Genomic DNA, 20,483 nt, shown 5'->3' with positions numbered 1-20,483 from the left:
CATGTTCATGGATAGGAAAACTCAATATTGTCAAAATGTCCATTCTTCCCAACTTGATCTATGGATTTAATGTAATCCTACTCAAAATCCCAGCAAGTTATTTTGTGGATATCAACAAACTGATCATACAGAAAGGCAAGACACCCAGAATAGCCCATACAATATTGAAGAAGGACAAAGTTGAGAACAGACATTACCCAACTTCAAGTCTTATTATAAAGCTACAGTAATCAAGTGAGTATGGTATTGGTGAAAAAATAGTCAAATGGATCATTAGAACATAATAAAGAGCCCAGAAATAGTTCTACACAAATATAGTCAACTAATCACTGACAACAGAGTAATGGGAATACAACAAAGCAAAAATCGTCATTTTGATAAATGGTGATGAACTCACCATTCACATGCAATATATATATATATGATATATATATATATATACCATATATAAATATTTATATATTTATATATATTTATATATGGTATATGTATATAAATATATATAAATAAATATAAAATAAATAAATATATAATATTATAAATAAAAAAAATAAATCTGGACATAGACCATTCACCTTTACAAAAATTAACTCAAAATGGATTAAAGACCTAAAAGTAAAATGCAAAACTATGAAGATCATAAGAGATAATAGAGAAGAAATCTTGATAACTTTGGGTATATCTATGACTTTTTAGTCACAGCATCAAAGATATGATCCATGAAACAAATAATTGATAAGCTATACTTCATCAAATTTAAAAACTTCTGCTCTGTGAAAGATAATATCAAGAGAGTGAGAACATTAGCCACAGACTGGGAGAAAATATTTGTAAAAGACGTATCTGATAAAGGACTATTCAAAATATGTAAAGAACTCTTAAAACTACACAAGAAGAAAACAAACAACTTCATTAAAAAATGGACCAAACCTTAACAGACTCCTCATCAAAGAACAGGTACCTATGACAAATATGCATATGTAAAGATATTGCACATTATATAAGAGAAATGCAAATTCAAATCAGAGTGAGCTACTACTACACATCTATTCCTTTGGCCAAAATTGGGGACACTGACAACACTAAATACTGGTGAGGGATGCAGAGAAGTAGGAACACTCATGTATAGGTGGTGGGAATGCAAAATGGCACAGCCACTCGGGAAGATATTTGGCAGTTTCTCACAACATCAAACATATTCTTACCATAAGATCCAGACATCATGCTCCTTGGTATTTATACAAAGAGGTTAAAAAAAATGTCTACAAAAAACCCTGCACATGGATGTTTATAACAGCTTTATCTGTAATTGTTAAAACTTGGAAGTAACCAAGGTATATTTTAGTAGGTGAATGGATACATAAATTGTGGAACATCCAGACAATGGGATATTATTCAGCATTAAAAAGAAATGAGCTATTATGCCCTGAAAAGACATGGAAGAAACGTAAATGCACATTACTAAGTGAGAGAAGTCAGTCTGTAAAGGCTGCTTGAGATAGATATGAATTCTTAGAAGCAAAAAGGAATGTTTTTGTTTCTTTGGTGTGTGTGTGTGTGTTTGAGAGAGAGTTGGGATGGGGTGGCTGAGGGAGAGGGAGAATCTTAAGCAGGCTCCATACCCAGCACCCAGCCTGATGTGGGGATCGATTTCATGACTATGAGATCATGACCTGAGCCAAAACCAAGAGTCAGAAGCTTCACTGACTGAGCCACCCAGGCACCCAAAAAAAGGAGTGTTAGAAGGAGTGAACGGTACAGAGAATTAAATGCTGCTAAGGTTATTTTTAATATCAACATTCAATAACTAATTATGGAATGGTAAATAACTTTATCTGGTTTTGAAACATTAAATGGTATTTTGCCTTCTTAATTATTAAGCTGATGAAAATATTATATGTTGAATTAGGACCTGATTTGCCAAATACAGTTTTTTTAAACATTGAAGAGAAAGACGTGGTTTCTTTTAGAAAGTTTCTGTTTTAAAATACAGCCTGAAGACACATAAAGAAGGGAGAAGCACTGGCAGATGCTGAACATAATGGCCCTCGTCTTGTAACAGACAAGAAGTGTAAGCTCCCTTAACAGGCTGTTATTTGGGAACTAACCAACAGACACTGTGTGAGGCTCTTCTACAAGCTGAATATCTGAAGATGTTAAAACCTCCCTGTGGGATTGGCCTTCTTTTTTCTTAATTTGAGATGGAAAAACACTGTTTTGAATTTCTTCTTCGCTCCAGTTGGCCAGCGTGGTTGCAAAAAAGGAGCGATGTTTCCAGCCTCATGGATGATCCAAGGAAGTTATTCCTCAGTTTTCAGGAAGAAGCTGGAGCCAGTGGAAATGTTACAACCCTGAAAGGTAACCCAGCCCTCTATGACAGAAATAACTCAGATGCAAAAGTACTCTTCTAAGACTGTTGGGCCAATGGGCATTTAGATTTAAAATTGCACTAGGGAGAGATCTCAGCCCTGCTGATTTAATTACTAGGCTTTGCCTGACCTTATTTATTTAGATTTTTCTGTACTGAGTGTTGCTATGGAATCCTGCCTAAATTTATTTAGTAGTATTGAAAGAAAAAATTATGGCCCTATTTTGGTTAAAAATAACAAAAACAAAAATGGGATTTGTACAGCTAAGAAAAGGTCTTATGTTAGAGAGACTTTTTTTTTTTTTTTTTTTTTTTTTTTAAATTCCCAGATGCTTGTCTGGTCATCCAAGCCAAATGAAAAGAATTGTTGGTAATTAAAAAGTAATTCACTGAAGTGAGTGCAGCTGTAGCAATGGCTTTCCTGCCAGACTCAATGTGATCTATAGAAGTAAATCCTAATTGTTTCAAGTGAAAAAATATTCTTCACTTATGAGGATAAATCTGAAATGTTTATTTCATTTATAAAAAATTTGGTGAATTTTTAGCAATGAAATTATAAAGAAGAAAGGAAAGTTTGCCAATTTGGCAAATATTAGCCTCACATATGTGTGCATCAGAATAATTATATACAAACTAAAATAAGCAAGTGAATATTGTACAGCCATTTTATTTCCTTTTTTATCCTTTGGGTTTAAAAGCCTTGAAAATAAGAGTCTGGAAAAGGGAGGGGAAAATGCATTTAAATTGTTTATTTGTTTTGACTTTTGAATATTGAATACATTTAAACTTCATATTAAATATCACTAAAGTATGGATATTTTATTAACTTCTTTTGAGCATTTTCTTTGCCCAGTATTGTTTCTATGACCTTCAGATCTAAGTTTCTGCATGGTGAATACCTTCCATACCCACTGAAGGTATATGTTTCCTTTAGTTGTATTTCCCCGATTTGGGGTTGGGGGGGGGGGACTGTTGCTTAATCCTGTTAGCACTTTGAAAAATTTCCCCCGTTTTGGTAATTATCATAATTTTGAAACTACTTATTTCTCTTTCTGTCTTCTCTAAGAGACTGCTATTATTTTGAAGGTAAGGACAGAAAACATTTTCACCCTTATTGTATATGTGCCACCTTCACACATCACTTTCAGTGCATAGCAGAGTCCTGGCACCCAGGAGAACATTGGTATAAGTAAACTGTGTGAAGAAAGAGTGGAGGAATGATAAATCTTATAGAAACTCTTATAATTTATGTTGATTTTATTAGATGTTTACTGAAACGTATCAGTACTATTTTTAATGCATAAGAAATATTAGTACATGGGTTATATTTATTAATGAAATGTTGATTACTTGAAATAGAGGTGGTTTACTGCTCTACTTTTATTAAACATATGCATTTTTTATTACACTTATATTCAAACTATATAATGGATTCATTGAGAAACTGCACTAACCACAATTTAAAGCAAAGTTGTTTGTAAATATTCTAAGAACTGAAGGATAGAATTATTCTCTGTCAGAGTATATATGTATATATAAGAAAAACTTTATGGATCTCAGTTGTAAAACACGACCTTCTGAACTGTTCATAAACTTTATGTTGGATCCATAATTTAAGTTATGAAATAAGTAAGACTTCTGTATTTAACATACAAAATATTTAAAAGTAGAATTGAAAGATTTAATAGCTATTATTGCTTTAGAGGTTTAAAAAGAACATAAAACTGTATATGGAAATAGTAATAAGTTGTTCCAAGCATGAAGGGGTTAAAAAGAAGCGCATGGATAATCCTAAATTAAAAATTAAAGCATATTTATTCATACAGTAAATATATTCTGAGACACTCTATGTAACAATTACTGAGAATTAAAAATTATTTAGCATTTGCTTTCACAGTTACTTTCTAGTGTGGGTGAGGCAAGAGACAATAAACATGAATGAATGAATGAATGAATGAATGAATGAATGAATTTTGATAGCGATATGTGAAATGAAGAGAAGTAAAGAGAAAAATGACAACTGGAGGTCAACTGATAAAGGTCCATGTCAGCAGAGACTTGAAGTATGGGAATGAATTATCTGGGTAGCCAGGGAAGAGCTTTTTGGGGCAGAGGGAACAGTATGGTAAAAGGCTCTGTGGCAGAACTATCCCTTGATTGTTTCATAAACACAGGGTAATTTGTGTGTCTGAAATGAAATGAGTGAGACAGAGACAGGTGTAATATCAGATTGGAGAAGTGGCCCAGAATGACATGAAGCAGTGCAAGGTAGCTTATGAAATGACATCTTTCATTTTGCATAAATTGTGAAGCCACTAGATGGTTTGGAGTCAAGGAACATGTCTAATTGTCTTGAAAGGAACATTATTATTGTTTTGTTAAGAATAAACAAAGGCCAAGGATAGAAGCAGTGAGACTGGTTGGAAGCTCTTGTGACTAGAATTCTATATTTAGCCGGAACGCCCTAGTGTGACAATACCTTCTATTTATGACAATTGTCTTTTAAGATTTGTAAAACCTATACTGCATAACAACTGTGATTTATTTGAATTTATCTTTAATATTTTGTCATAAAATGACTTTTACTTTTTCTTCTGCTTTTGGTACTATTTTTGAACTTGTACCATTTCTTTATCTGATTAACATGATTAATACAAAGACATGTAGCTTTATCTTAATATTCATGTACCTTGTGACATGTTGTTTACATAAACCATAACAATCCTGTGAGGCAGGAGTTATCATGCCCTACTTAACAATGAAAAGTAAAGCACCTAGAGGTTAATCAACATGCATAGTTTTCTGCTATTAAATGGCAGATCTGACATTGAGATACAGGTGTCTTTGCTACCATGGACTGCTATTTTTCCCCTGAACCAATTGGAAGTTCCTAGTCATTATGGCTTACTGATTATAACCGAATTCAAGTGAAAGACTTACAGTGATTCTGTAATGCAAAAACATTTCCAAATTAGAAAGATTTAATAATCCCACAGTTATGTCTTTGGCTCAAAATACATATACTGAAAATTCGTATCTATACTGTTCAATTGTTTTCTAGCATAATGATATCTATAAAACACCTGCAAAGAAATTAGAAATAATCTGTCTACTTCACAACTTTCAGACTGTTATGTTCGATAAAACATTTGGTCAAATTATTTATTTTTAAAATATTGACAAATTGGTAGCACATTTCATATACAAACTCTTTCCAGAACAAAGTGTTGCTTATTACTTATGTTTTCTCAGTTAGCCTACCCGTTATACTCTATACATAACCCGTTATAGACTATACATAAGAAATAACCTACTTTCAAATCTGTACATTGTCTCAATCTTTTTTCTATATAATAGGAAATTTGTGATTCTTGCTACTAAAAATCATTCTTGAGATAGTGCATTCTTTCCTTTAGTATATCAATAAACATATCCAGTTTTTGGCATTTAATGGGAAAGAAATTTAAGACTAACAAAGTATTTGCAAGCACAGTTGATTTCTGTGAAGAATAAATAGTGTGTAAAGCCTTGTAAACCCACAAAAATAAAGAAATACTAGTAATTTATCCAACTATTTTCATATTGCTAATACACTTGAATGGGTCAATACACTTGAATGACCAAAAATGTATTTTTCAATTTATTTGTTGCAAAGTGTTGCTGGATGTCTAATTGAATTACCCACTATTTTTCAAGGAATTAATAAGTGAGATATAAAAAAACATGTAATTACAAATATTATATCTTTTTAATATTAGCATAGTAAGCTAAAACTAATATGCATTTTAAAAGTATAGAAAGTATGAATTGACTGAGAAGTAGTCAAACGAGAGAAGTGGTCTTGTGGGGGAAATTCAAAATATATCTCTTCTAAAAAATCAGTAACTACTGTTGATATTTACCTTAGAATATTCCTTTAGCTTTTCATTTTATTTGGTAACTTTAAAAAAATTGTACATTCTCTGGCTGTAGGAAGTGTAAAAATAATTTTTGAGAACTGTTAAAACATTTTTTTAGATGCCTCTCCATATTTCTGAGGATTTATTTGAAATATATATTGAAACACACCTTCCTAAGAAATCAACAGATTCATGGTAAAATATTTAAAATATCTATTTTCTCCTAGAAAATAAAATAAACCTTTCACTGACTAACTGCAATTAAATTAGTTATTTTTAATGAAACCTTCCCAAACTTTAAGATATATTTGATAAATGAAATGCATATTGATGGTCAAACTTATAGTCAAAGTTTTCAATTGTTCCTTTATAGTGTCCATGGCATTATCTGGAATAGGCATGTCCCAAACAAGGGGAACAAGTAAAAATCCTGGCTGGACTCTGACTAGTTTATGTGCAGCCCATTGAGAGAGGGATAGAGAAGTAGGACATGAGGTCAGGGACACTACAAGATACTAGAAGTTCTTATGTTCTACATAAAGACACTGGAATATATTTGGATGAAAATAGGAAGCATCAAAAGTCTTGAGCAGAGCAGTGAGGATCTGAATTGCATTTCAATGAGTACATTTAATTATTCATTGAAAAAAAAAAAGTCAGACATTCCAGATTAGTAAGGGACTTATTCCTTTAAAGAATGGCATTGAAAAGCTAAAAAATTTCTCACATTTCACTGACATTCATAATTCTGGAGGTAAATTCAATCCTTAAAATGTTTTTCAGCACCTGACTTGGTAAGTGAAAATTAATCATATGTCACCAAATTCTTCCCCATTAGCCCCAATACAATTCTTCCCCATTAGCCCCAATGCCAACTCTACCTTCATTGCAACAAATCAGATAAAATAAGAAAACAAACAAAAAGAAATTCTGAGAAAATCTGTTTGCTAGTTTTTTGTGTTTTGTTTTGTTTGGTTTGGTTTTACAGGGATTTAGGGATAGAAATTAATTTAAAGCTGAAGGGAACAGGTTAAGTATATTCTCTAAGTTTTATATTCTGCTGCTTGATGAACCTAGCAACTTGATAAAGGTGAGGACTTCACACTGGGTCAACATATATTTTAATACATAAAATATTTTATATGGGTGCCTAGGTGGTTCAGTCGGTGAAGCTTCTGAATATTGATCTCAGCTCAAGGTCCTAATCTCATGATTCATGAGATCAAGCTCTATGTCAGGCTCTGTGTTGACAGTGCAGAGCCTGCTTGGGATTGTCTGTCTACCTCTCTCACTCTCAGCACATGCCGTGCTCGTGCTCTATCTCTCTCAAAATAAATAAATAAATTTGAAACAAAAGAAAACAAAGTAAAATAATTTATAATTATGAGTAGGGACATTTTACCTTTCTAGATGTTTGTAGATATTGTATCTTCTTGTGGATAGGTAAGGATGGATTGTGAAAGAAAGGTTGGGACACTCAAACTTAGAACCTTATTGCTTATAATTATGAAAAACATTTACAGTAGTAAACCTCTAATCCAACTTACATTTAACTGTACTTATGCCTTGCTCCTTAGCTATCTAAAATCCTTAAGTTTCTGGGTATTTTTTTTCCTTACACAAAGATATTTCTCTATGTCTAGGTTATTTCTTTCACAAACTTGAATTCAGTGCTTTCAAGTTGCATATCAAATGATTCTTCTAAATAAAGACAATATGTTTCCAAAATGCACCAGCTGATAAAATAATTTTCATCCCATTACATGTATAAGTCAGGAAGGACACGACTACAATATTTAATGGAATTATAGATAATTTTAAAGTCTTCTCACATAGTCTGAAATATTGTACTGTTAGAAAAAGTGATTAAAAATACTGCATTTATAAAGTAGATACACAGAAGCATAGTTCTTCTGTCCTAATTTATCACTGTTAGTGGGAAAATGTGGAATCACAGAACCAGATATTTTAAAGGAAATTTCAGCAAACATATGGTACATGTATCATAAAAAATCTTTACATGTTTAAAGAGAATGGTAAAATACACATTGGGAATTTCACATCTGTGGTTTTCAAAAGACATTCACATAAATTATAATATTCATTTTGCACTAACATAATATGAAAGGGAAAGCACCTATTATTATCAGCTTACTATAAAGCAATGAACTAATATCTAAGTACAAGCTTATCTGTCAAGGAACTGAATGAGACAAGAATAAATTCCTTGTCTATGCTGTCTTCAGTTAGGTCCTCATTGTAACTTCAAATTGCTAAGGGAACATGAAAATGACATTTCAAGGTAAAATTAAATTTGTATTTTTGTTTCTATTATTGATTGAATTATTTCTTATTTCCTTGAATATTAAATGTATTTTTTATGTATTCTCCATATTTCAGTTCTAAGCAAAATTAAATATGCAATATTACTTACTAGTAATATGGTTAAGATGACAAGATGTGATGTCAGTGAAAACCAGAGGTCTTTTATGTACATTTGTCCTTACCCTTGTGAACAGATTCTGGAAGACTCTAAGCTTTGGTGCAGCTTTTAAATGCAGTTTGAACATAGTTCCATTTAATAAACAAACAGATGCAAAATTAAAAATCTAGTTTTCTCCTGAACAAAGCACAAATGGAGATTGAGAGATGTCAATATTTTTTTTTCCCAAAGAAAAAGAAATGTTCAAAACAAGGACTCCATCTCAGCAGTTTTGACATGTTAATGGGTTTCCCTTCAACCTCTCACTATTTATCACAGGCTATTCAACAGCTCATTAACCTGTTACTAGGCTTTTACATTGTGTGACTCAAGAATCAAAGTTTTATGAATATTTTTGGTCAATTACTTCAACTGTGCTACCCCTAAAATGGTATTTGCTTTCCAAATATACAAAATATAAAGATTTTAAATCTTTTGGATTCTGTAATAAAAGCAGAAATATTCTATACAATTGAAAAATAAATTAAAAACTTATCTATTTCATTCATTCATTCATTCATTCAATAAATATTGATTGAGATTCTATATGTGATGAATATTATGTAAAGTATTTAAATACATTGGTGAACTAGGCAGGCTTTTCATATTCTCATACTATTTATGGTCTAGTCAATAGAATTGACTGCATATTTACTCTATGCTGGGCAGGTTACTAACAGCGTCTATGAAAAGGGGACCAACAGATCTTGAACACCTCTGAAGCTCAAGAAATGAGATTACTGTTAAACACAACCAATGTATTGGAGGCAATTGAATTCGGGGGTATAATGAGGCCACTTGGAATAATAAAGTGAATTTTAAGGAGTTATGCAAATGTTAGATGTATTTTTCCTAATGTGTATGTCTGTGTAATTTTGTATATGGGAATATGGCAAATTTTTAGAAATTGTATTCAGTTTCAATTATGTTGTATTAGTAAGACCTTTTAAATTTTACTTAATTTTTAAATGCTATGTCTTCAACAAGTGTTGGAATATGAGTGATGATTAATGAGGCAAAGAAGACAAAGTCTATTAAGGGAAGTATGGATTATTCTATTATACGTGGATTTTACACTGCTTGGGGAGAAAAAAAACGTCGATTTCCTATTTTCTAAATATCTAGTAGTCTCAAACCTGCTCAGAAGCAGGGTTTCTCATTGCTAGGACTGTTGACATTTTGGTCTGGATAACTATTGTGAGGGTCTGTCTGTTCATACATTATAGGAATGGTTAGTAGCATCTCTGTCCCCTGCCCACTAGATTCCAATAGCTTCCCCAGCTCCTCTCTCCCAGTTTGTTGACAACTAAAATTGTCTCCTGACCCTGTTAAATGAATCCTATAGAGGCTGCAAATTGCTTTGGCTGATAACCATTGATTTAGGAAAACTGTCTCAACAAAACGTTGTTTTGATAAGTTATTTTGACCTATTTTACCTTTGGCTTTCAAAACCTAAATAACATTTGCATCAGTGTTTTAAAAGGTAAGTTCAATGTGTATAAACTCATTGTAGATTGTAAAATGTATTATTTTATTCTTATGAATTGTGTATTTTGAATTATATTAAATATAAAATTAAAAAAACCCTTTTCTTTAGCTTTCTTAAATGGGTAAAATTGATAAACTCTACATAAGAAACATACAACTGCCTCATCTACACAATAAAGACACTGCTTTTAAAGTAAATAGTCATGGAAGAGCATTTTATAGTTAATATTGTTTTAAATAAAACTGAAATATTTTGCAGGCACCAAAACTTACTTGAAATACATTAATCTGTGCTTATAATTTGAGTATTGTCTTATGTAGGTATTTCTATATTGATAAAACTTACTATTAAGGGCTTATGCATATCTCCAAAAAGCCTATCAAATGCATTTCCATATGTTTCCCCTTCCATACCTTTTATGTTTATGTTTGTCATGCTTTGTAAATGTAGGGGCACCTGGGTGGCTCGGTCAGTTGGGCAGCTGACTACAGTTCAGGTCATGATCTTGTGGTCTGTGAGTTCGAGCCCCGCATCAGGCTCTGTGCTGAGAGCTCTGAGCCTGGAGCCCGCTTCCTATTCTGTGTCTCCCTCTCTCTATGCCCCTTCCCTACTCACGCTCTCTCTTTCTCTCTCTGAAAGATAATAAACCATGAAAAAAGTTTTAAAAAATGTAACTTGGAGGAGTGTTGGTATTTTTGGAGCTTATAGAGTTGGAGAAGAATAACTAGTTACAATGTTATAATTCATTGCAGTTGCTTTATAGCATTATATCTAATAATCGGCTATTTTGTTTATATCTGAGGAATTATCTCCTAATCAATATTTTCATATGCAATATTCATGGGTATAGTCTTACAAATGCATGCATTTTTAAAACAAAAAAAGTAAAACTAATGACAATTTTATAATATCTTTAGGCTTTTTCTCATTATCTCTCAGTATGTCATTAATTATTTTCATTTCATTTACTTAATTATCCCTCATCCCATATTGCTCAACCATTCAGATTTTCAATCTTAATTTATTTGGAAACTAAGCCATGATTTTAAGTTATTACTTTGGAAAGCGACTAACAAAATTTTATATTTGGAGTGAATTTACCTTCTTTTAATAAGTTGTTTATTTATTCCTCCTCACTGTTGACCATCTTTTCTAAGCTATCTCTGGTTTCTTTATACTTAACAGGTAATTAAAGATTTCAAACTAAACATGATATTACATGGACAGTCTTACCAGTCTTTTGGAATTTATGTATTTATTTCTTATTGCTAGAAAACATATATTATGACAATAGCTATTTCCTGTACTACTTACTATGTTTTGTTTCTCCTCTTAACTTGTAACACTCACTAAGCTTCTTAGCAGCAACCTGGATAGACCACAAACTTACCAGTGGTGGGGAGTTTCTCTGATGGGCATGAAATCTGTAATGATAACTACTTGTATTTGAGGCATTTCTAAATCCATTTAGGCTAGAAATAAATACTGCTACCTTATAGCTATCTGTGGTTACCTGAGACTAGCAAAAATATGAATGCCAACACATTTGAAAATTTCTTTTTAGCTGTGTCCTTTAAGGCACTTAACAACAAATTTTAGTGATATTTTGTTAATACCTCCTTTTTATTATTACCTTAATATTACTTTCCCAAAATTTTGTACCCGTTTTTCTAATCGTCTCAATATCTCTTTCTAAACAGGGGAATAATGGAACAGGACTGAAGCTTTTAGGATTATAGCACTACCTCCCATACAACTGAAAGGAAATGGATAACTATGTGTGGAAACAGAGGTGAGTCTTCAGAAGGTGCCCATTCTGGAGAGAGAGAGTGGGTTGGAATGACTTATCCCTTGGAGTCTTGATGGTAAAAAGTAGAAGGAAACAAGGGGGCAGATTTCAAATGTCTTAAATAAACATCTTCAAGCAGAAGAAACAGTACCCATAACTCCAATATAAATAGAAGTGTCATCTAGTAAAGACACTAATATAAAACAAAAAAAATCTAGTAAGTAAAAAAACCCTATGAGAACCATGTGTTAATGGAAGTACAGAATCCTGAAATTCCATTGCTTACTTATCATGTAGGCAAAAATACTAAAACATGTCAAAACTTTCGCTTAGTGAGTTTGTAAGGAATCCTCATCTGTAGTAGGAATAAGTATACATCTTTTGACTGAATGAATTTTAATATTCATTGGGTACCTCTTGATCTGCTTATCAGAAAGTAGCTGAGAAAATGGGATATAATATCAAGAAAAATAGATGTGGGACCTGTTTTCACAGGGCTCAATCATTGGCTGGCATCAAAAAGTTAAAGAGGTTGGATTTGACATCCTGTATCAGAAATTTAAGATCACGAAAAAATTGTTCATCATGATTATGGCCATATAGCATATGGCCATATAGCATATTAACAGTCAATCACAGCAATTTCATGTTGTGGACAGAGGAAAAACATGGAACTGATTGTCTGCCTCTCCTTTTTTTTTTTGCATTTCTGACCCCAAAAGCTTGAACAGTATCTCTTAGGATAGATACATTACTTTAAAATAAATAGAATACTAGTAAGTCCTTTTGACCAGATGACTGCTCTGGGAATCTGCTAATACTTACACCCCGTTTATGTCAAAATATTCATATGGGGTTTAAGGCATCGGTGCAATATGAAGGAACTGGTATATGATAAATGCTACAGTCGTACTTCATGACCAGGCCTTAGTCCTGTTGTAGCTTGTTTTCCTCTCCTGCTATCTGAGTCCTATATACTCCCAGTATCTACACTCAAACGTTGCTGTATTCAGCATAGTTACTCATCGTCACCGATACTTATCCATTACAGTGCTTTACTGTGTCTCTACACTTAAAGGTTACTAACCCCAGGAATTAAAATATTTTTTTAACGTTTTATTTATTTTTGAGACAGGGAGAGACAGAGCATGAACGGGGGAGGGTCAGAGAGAGGGAGACACAGAATCTGAAACAGGCTCCAGGCTCTGAGCTGTCAGCACAGAGCCCGCCGCGGGGCTCGAACTCACGGACCGCGAGATCATGACCTGAGCCGAAGTCGGCCACTTAACCGGCTGAGCCACCCAGGCACCCCGGAATTAAAATGTTTTTAAAAGCGTGTCCTTTATAATCTGTAGATCATTATTTTTGCAGTTCTACTAAAAAACTTTTAGCATATAAATATCAAAAATTTCACCTCTTTTCATAATACATTGTGAGATAATCACCAACAAATAATTAGAAATATCCTTGTAAAATTAAACTCAAACTAACCAAGCTATAGTTATAAGTAATAAGATGCAACATTTCTTTCTATTGAAACTTTCCTTTTATCTAGGGCAAGTTAACAAAGTATTGGTGAGCTATCACTTAGAATTGCTGCTATTTTATTTTATTCTCATCTGTAAAAATCAGTTGTAAAATATAGTTCCAACCATAGGAAGAGAAGTGGAATAAATGTACTTTGGTCTACAGAACTTGAAAAAATGTATAACTAATTCCAAATCTCTATTAATCTGGTTTGACAGAGAAATATCATTTCAGTTATTGGCATTTTGTCATATTACCTTTTCAGATTCTTATAGAAGTCCTAGGTTTTCTTTTTGTTTGTTTTTGTTTTTGTTTTTAATCTGCCAAAATTCTAAGAAGTCCTGCATTTCTCTCCTCCCCTGGGTTACTGACTGCTGCCTTGAAAGTCAATGGTGACTTTGCAGCTTCTGTGCTCTTCCTGAAAGAATGGAAATTGGCCCAGTATCCAGCCTCCCTAGGCAATCAGAAGGTTTATTCCTTCCTAAGATAAACCATTTACTCAGGGGAAAAGGCCAACATGATAGATGGCCAAAAATCTGGTGAAAATATGTAATAAAAATCAAATGGCTGAAAGACAATTTACAAAGTAGCCAGGTCATTAAATTGAAAAACTTACCTATTTAGCAAATACAATGTTTTCTTTTTTTTTTTTTTCAACGTTTTTTATTTATTTTTGGGACAGAGAGAGACAGAGCATGAATGGGGGAGGGGCAGAGAGAGAGGGAGACACAGAATCGGAAACAAGCTCCAGGCTCCGAGCCATCAGCCCAGAGCCCGACGCGGGGCTCGAACTCACAGACCGCGAGATCGTGACCTGGCTGAAGTCGGACGCTTAACCGACTGCGCCACCCAGGCGCCCCAGCAAATACAATGTTTTCTAAGGATTTGAAAAATTCACAAGTTCTATAAGAACGTTATAGGGATGCCTGGGTAGCTCAGTAGGTTAAGCATCTGACTCCTGGTTTTGGCTCAGGTCATGATCTCCGTTTCGTGAGTTAGAGCCCTATGTCAGTCTCTGTGCTGACAGTGCAGAGCCTTCTTGGGATTCTCGGTCTCCCTTTCTCTGCCCCTTTCCCACATGTGCCCTCTCTCGCTCAAAAATAAGTAAACATTAAAAAAAAACATTATGGCTTTCACACATTTGAGTCTCCCTCATGAATTATAACTAGCAGTTCACGGTTACAGTTTAATTTTCAGTTTAAATTGTTTTCTCTTTGCCTACTATAGTCCTGTCCTACCACTTCCTCTATGAGTAAAGTACAGGATACCCTGGGTTCTTGCAGGGTTCGGGCTTATGACATTCGGGAATGCGTTTTCTTGTGAGTTTTGACTTACAAGCGTTTACAAAGGGTGGATGCCAATACATTTGTAAATCATGAAATTTTCTTAATTTCAGCACACTTTTGATCCTAATCCAGAAATAGAACTTGACCTTATCAAATGTATAGCTGGTGTATATTGAAAAGAAATGAGATGTTCAGTGTCTGAAATATGAATGCATACACATTGGCATTCAAAACCAAAGCTAATTGGCTGAATCAATGGTCTGAGATCTACACACACAGACACACACACACACACACACACACACACACACACATATTAAAATTAAAACTGAACCAAAACTTCAAAAATATTCAGAGATGTTGAAAACAACCCATGCAGTAAAATTTGCTAAAAATTTTGCAAATATTTAACAGGAACATGTTTTGTGATAACATGTAACTTGACGAGCATAATGAGTTGTTTTGAGTTAATTTATTAACAGTGAAATGGCTTCCAAAATATAAGGCACTTCTCCAGTGGAATACTTAGCAAAGTCTCATAAATAAGCCGGAGCTTTCACATACATACAAAAATGAGACTTGTTTGAGGTAGCTTCCCCTACCTATCTTGTAAAACCTTCTTAGGCAAAGATGTACAAAAGGCCAGATTCTTCCTTTGGAATGGAAGATAAGAGGAAAATGTTTTTTAAAAGTGGAAAACAAAAACAAGCTGCAATTTTAATGCATCATTTTGAGACATCAGAATATAAAGAAAACACAACAATGTACTTGTAACAAGTTATACAAACCATAAATGAAAACAATAAGCCCATCACATGATTGATCCTATGCCCTGTACCTGCACTATAAAATTATTTAAAATGTTTTGGGGATAAAGAAATTGGTGCGTTAGAGATCGTATCAGCTCATTACCTGATCTATAAAAGTAAATCTGTAGAAGAGTTAAAGCATATTTATACCTTCTCGGTGTTTAATTGTTGCTGAAGTATATGTTTCATATTTTTAGTAAAATATTATATATCCTTTCCTTGCCAAAGATCAAAAAGGAAAGGGTTCAGGAAAATGACATTTGAGAGTATGATAAAAGACCCAATCAAACGTGTTTTACAGTAAGCACGTGACTTGCTTCTTCCACTGTTTAAACCATTTAAGGAAGAGGGTGAACTTACTGCTTTTGTATTCTTCAAACAGGTTTATTAGAGAATATTGAAAGACATTTCTTGCTTTTCTCTGATTACAACACACTTTTAACCCAAATCCAATAAATCACTCATTTATTTGCAATTGTAATTTAAGCACAATTTAAACACCATCAATAAGGTTACTATGTAGCCTTGCAGCGTACAGGACAAGAATGCAAATTTGCTGCTCAATTTCATTGCTAATGGGTTTTTTTTCTTACAGTTCTTTCTTCATGCTTTTGTTATGCATTTTCTAAATCACCCACCGCTAAAGTTGTTAGGGAAGTGGTCCCTGGTTACATGGAAGTGATCCTACTTCCGCTCATACCTGCTTTGCCTGCAGCTCGATGCCTCAGACTTCATTGTGCATTCCGTGCTGGCACCTCAGCCGGCTGTGTTGCACTAGTTGTGACACCAGCACTGATGTGCAGCAAGCATTTCTGTATTCCAGATGCTTTTGTTATGCATCTTCTCTAAATTCCTAAGAAATGTTCATCTAAGAGTTCAATGTAACTGTTCAGCTGATTTAGGGTTTTAACTGAGAACCTGCCTCAATTTCTTCTTGTGGCAATTTTATCCAACCTTCTATGCAATGCATAGAATCTCTTTTTAACATTTGGTGTCAAGACAGGCTGAAATTTAAGTAAATTCTCAGACTCATTTACAATTTGTAGCATCAATTTCAAATGTAGAAATTGGGAGCCCTGCCAGTAACGTGATACTCCTAGAATTATGTGTAACATTTGTTAAATTAGTGAAATGTCAACTCAGTTTTCCTGAGAAAGATAATTAAATGTGTGGTAATAATAATAATAATGATAATAATAATAATAATGATAGTCTGAGGTGGTTATAATACATAGGAGAGGAACAGCATCCATATTTGAAGATCAGAAATCGAAATATCATATATAACTTGGACAAAAACTAGGCTTTAAAAAGATCTGGGATCATAGAAAAGGAAAATTTATTCTAGCAATGTAAAGAATTTAGAATACATGCCAGCCTTCTAAAACTAGGGCTTAGATGCTGTAGATACTGTTTAAAATCTTCAGTGTGTTCTCTTTCATGCAAAATACACATGTGTGCTCTCACATGTATATACTTACACACACAGGGCTGGCATCTGCCATTGAACATGCATAGATACATAAATCTTGATGGGGTTTTGGGGTGATGGTGGGGTTTGGAGCCAACAGCCAAGGAAGAATTCTTGAAGACATCTTTGGTGCAAAAAAAGGTGATTTTGTTAAAGCTTGGGTACAGGACCTGTGGGCTGAAAGAGCTACACTGGGGTTGTGCAGAGTGACTGATTATATACCCTCAAGTTGGGTATAAGGAATTACCAAGTAAGTCTCTAAGGAATTTTGGAAGCAAGATTTCCAGGGCTCTGAGGGGCTAGCTGCTGTTAGGAAAATTACCATTTATTACCATTTAGTAAAACCTCAGTCATGAGACCCTTCAGATGTATATCAGGGGGCCATAAGCTTGGAATATGATTATCAGCATATATGTTAGGGGAGTCGAAAAAAAGGAGGTTTGCAAAGGAATTTTTATATGTTTAAGGAGACTCACAGAAAGGATCCTTGGGGGTTCAGGATAATGTTAAGCCAAGATTGCCTTTTGCCCCTAGCAAAGTGTGATCATTGGAGGAAGCTGAGCTCCTACAGGAAGGTCACTCTGGCTGTTTCAAGGACTTGTCAATGAGCTGTAGATAGTAAGATAATTAAATTTTTCCTTTGCCTTTGTTTCCCACACCACCATGGCAAGCACTTAAACTCCTTTCCTTTGCTCCTGGGTAGCCAGGAATGTCCAAGGAATATCACACATATTCCACCTGGGGTGGGGGGGGAGGTGCTGTTAGCCTGTACTTTGCCCTCAACTTGCCTTATCTCCTCATCAAATCTGACTTTATAATCAGAGAAACGACCCTGTTTCTCAGTCTTCAGTGATATTGGTCAGATGTCTCTATAAAATAACAAAGGAAAACAAAATATCTCTCTCTCTCTCTCTCACACACACACACACACACACACACAAACACACATTTCTAGTTCTATAATTCAAAGCCAAAAAATAACCATACCTATAGTAAATGGAAACCAATAACCTAAACAAGGTCCCTTTCTCCTGTTAGCATTTTTCTTTAGCTCTATCTTTACCAATGTTTTCTTCAGGCACACTATCCACTGTAGGCTTTCACTTTAATGTGTGTAATAGATGTGCATGCGTATGCTTATCTGTAATTGTATGATATTGTTTCATGAATATGTCTGTTTATATTTTACACAAGTGCATTTTACTTTTTGGTGCTCAATAATTTGTTCTGAGTTATGCATGTATGCATAACATTCTATTATATAAACCAACTTCACTTTAATTATTTACTATATTTATTTTTGGTTGCTAATAATCCTCAGATACAATGTAAAAATGCCAAAAAATACTGGATTTCATTGCCCATTTCTTCATTGCTAGTTATTTGAAGACCAAGATTATCACATTGAGGCAGAAAATGCAAAGGCAAAAAAAATGTAGATAAAATTAAATTTCCTTATAACTTGCAGGCTATTAACAAATACTTGAGACAGGCAGAGTATGACATTCCTCCAAGAACTCCCAATCTTAATGTTAATGCCTTGTTGAATTAAAAAAACAACCTTAGCTTGACAATGGTTAGGCCTCCAAGGATCCCATAAATATTTAACATATGAAAATTCTTTTGGAAACTTCCTTTGTCTCTACCCTTCCCAACTTCAAAGTATATGATCAGTTGCTCCTCATAATGCTCCTTTCTGCCCACAGGTCCTATCCCCCATATTTTAACAAAAAACACCTTTTGCACCAAAAATGGCTCAAGAATTCTTAACTGTTGCTTCTAACCCCCACTTCAAATCACATCAATATGATTGAACTGATGGAGAGGTGACCCACAGTCACTACCAGGGACAACCTTCCAATTCTACAGAAACTAAAATTGACACAGATGAAGAATTTTTTTAAGTCATTGGATGAAAAATATAGATGTCTGTGTGACTTCTTCATAATGATCCTACATTTTGAGTTTCTCTTTTTGTGAAATCTAGAGGTCTTGTTGCAATTTTAAGAAGAGGGTGGAACTACGGGCACCAGGGTGACTCAGTTGGTTTAGCATCTGATTCTTGGTTTCAACTCATGTCACGATCTCACAGTCTGTGAGATCAAGACCCACATTGGGGTCTGTGCTGACATCCCCAGAGCCTGCCTGGGATTCTCTGTCTCCCTCGTTCTCTGCCCGTCCCCCACTAGCACATGTGCACTTGTGCTCACTCGCTCTCTCTCTCTCAAAATAAATAAACATTCAAAAACAAAAGAGGGTGGAACTTCATGAGACAATGACAGTCTTCTAAAGCCAGCACAGTTTGGGACCTGCCTTAGCTGCTGCTTATGATATCTATGCTTAACCTATACACTTTTACTGGTTCTTTCACATAAAAAAATTTCCAGGTTAAGTGATAAATGGTCAGAATTGTTACTTTTTATTTTCTCTTGGAAATGCCGTCAATATGAACCCGTGTATATTTATAATTTTTCTGATAAGGTTTAGCTGCCATTCTAAAGAAAATCCAAATAATATTGGTTTAAACCGGAGTAAAGCTTATTTATTTCTTATGAAGCTCTTTTTATCTACTCAATCACTTTGGTATTACATCAGAATCTTAAAGAGGAGGAAGCAGGAGAGAAAGGGGACAAGAGGAACTTTTGAGTCATCTTTTCAAATTTCCAGGCAGTTCAGCTTATATCTTGTTAGTCAACACTTATTCATGTGGCCATGCAATATGACTTCTTTATTCCAGGCAGCTGTGTGCTCATGATTGGGAAACTATTTGTTGCTATAGAGACAGGCTGGTCCCCCAAAATATGGCCCATCTTTGCAATTCTTTGTGTAACTATATGTCCTTTGCTTCTTTGCATCAAACCAGTACCTCTATCTGTTACTGCTTTTGACTTCAGAATGAGCATTTGAACTGTAGATTTTTTTTCTTGTAGTTCTTTGAGCTGTGTCAAGGAGAGTCCTCATCATTTGCTGTGCTTCTTGTCTTCACTTCTCTCCAGATAACTTCTGCTCAGCCTCAGCTGCTTTTGGCAGCCCCAATATGTATTTTTGAGTTTGGGATTATATTTATCTCCAAGATTCTCTAAAAATGAGATTTCTGAGTTCTTCAAAAATTCAAAAATACATTCTTATGCTTTTGTAAAGATTCCAAGAGGATAAGGAGGAAATGCTGAAATACAGTCTTGTTTAAAGCAGATGTTCTTATAAGTATTTTAAATTCTGTTCCACTGAAAGAAGAAAAAGGGATAACAGGGGAAATTTTGTTTAACTTGTAAAGAAAGAGTAATTAACAAGAAGTTGAATAAGTTTTCTTATAGAATAAGTACATAAGTACCTAGATAATAATGTGATTAAAATCATCCTTGT

At 34.1% G+C, this 20,483-nt stretch overlaps 1 long non-coding RNA gene across 3 annotated transcripts in view; it reads left to right on the top strand.

The window, feature by feature from the left end:
- Positions 1-2,028: 2,028 nt before the first annotated feature.
- LOC131483779 (uncharacterized) overlaps positions 2,029-20,483 on the top strand; it is an 85,506-nt gene continuing 67,051 nt past the window's right edge. For all 3 annotated transcript variants that reach the window (XR_009247926.1, XR_009247921.1, XR_009247919.1), the window contains exons 1-2: positions 2,029-2,358; positions 11,939-12,030. This is a non-coding gene — a long non-coding RNA (uncharacterized LOC131483779). The remainder of the gene's footprint in view (positions 2,359-11,938; positions 12,031-20,483) is intronic.

Source organism: Neofelis nebulosa, chromosome 1, assembly GCF_028018385.1.
Source record: "Neofelis nebulosa isolate mNeoNeb1 chromosome 1, mNeoNeb1.pri, whole genome shotgun sequence".
In the NCBI taxonomy this organism is placed as follows: Eukaryota; Metazoa; Chordata; class Mammalia; order Carnivora; family Felidae; genus Neofelis; species Neofelis nebulosa.
Note: the sequence above shows the minus strand (reverse complement) of the source record. Positions and strands in the feature narration are given on the sequence as shown.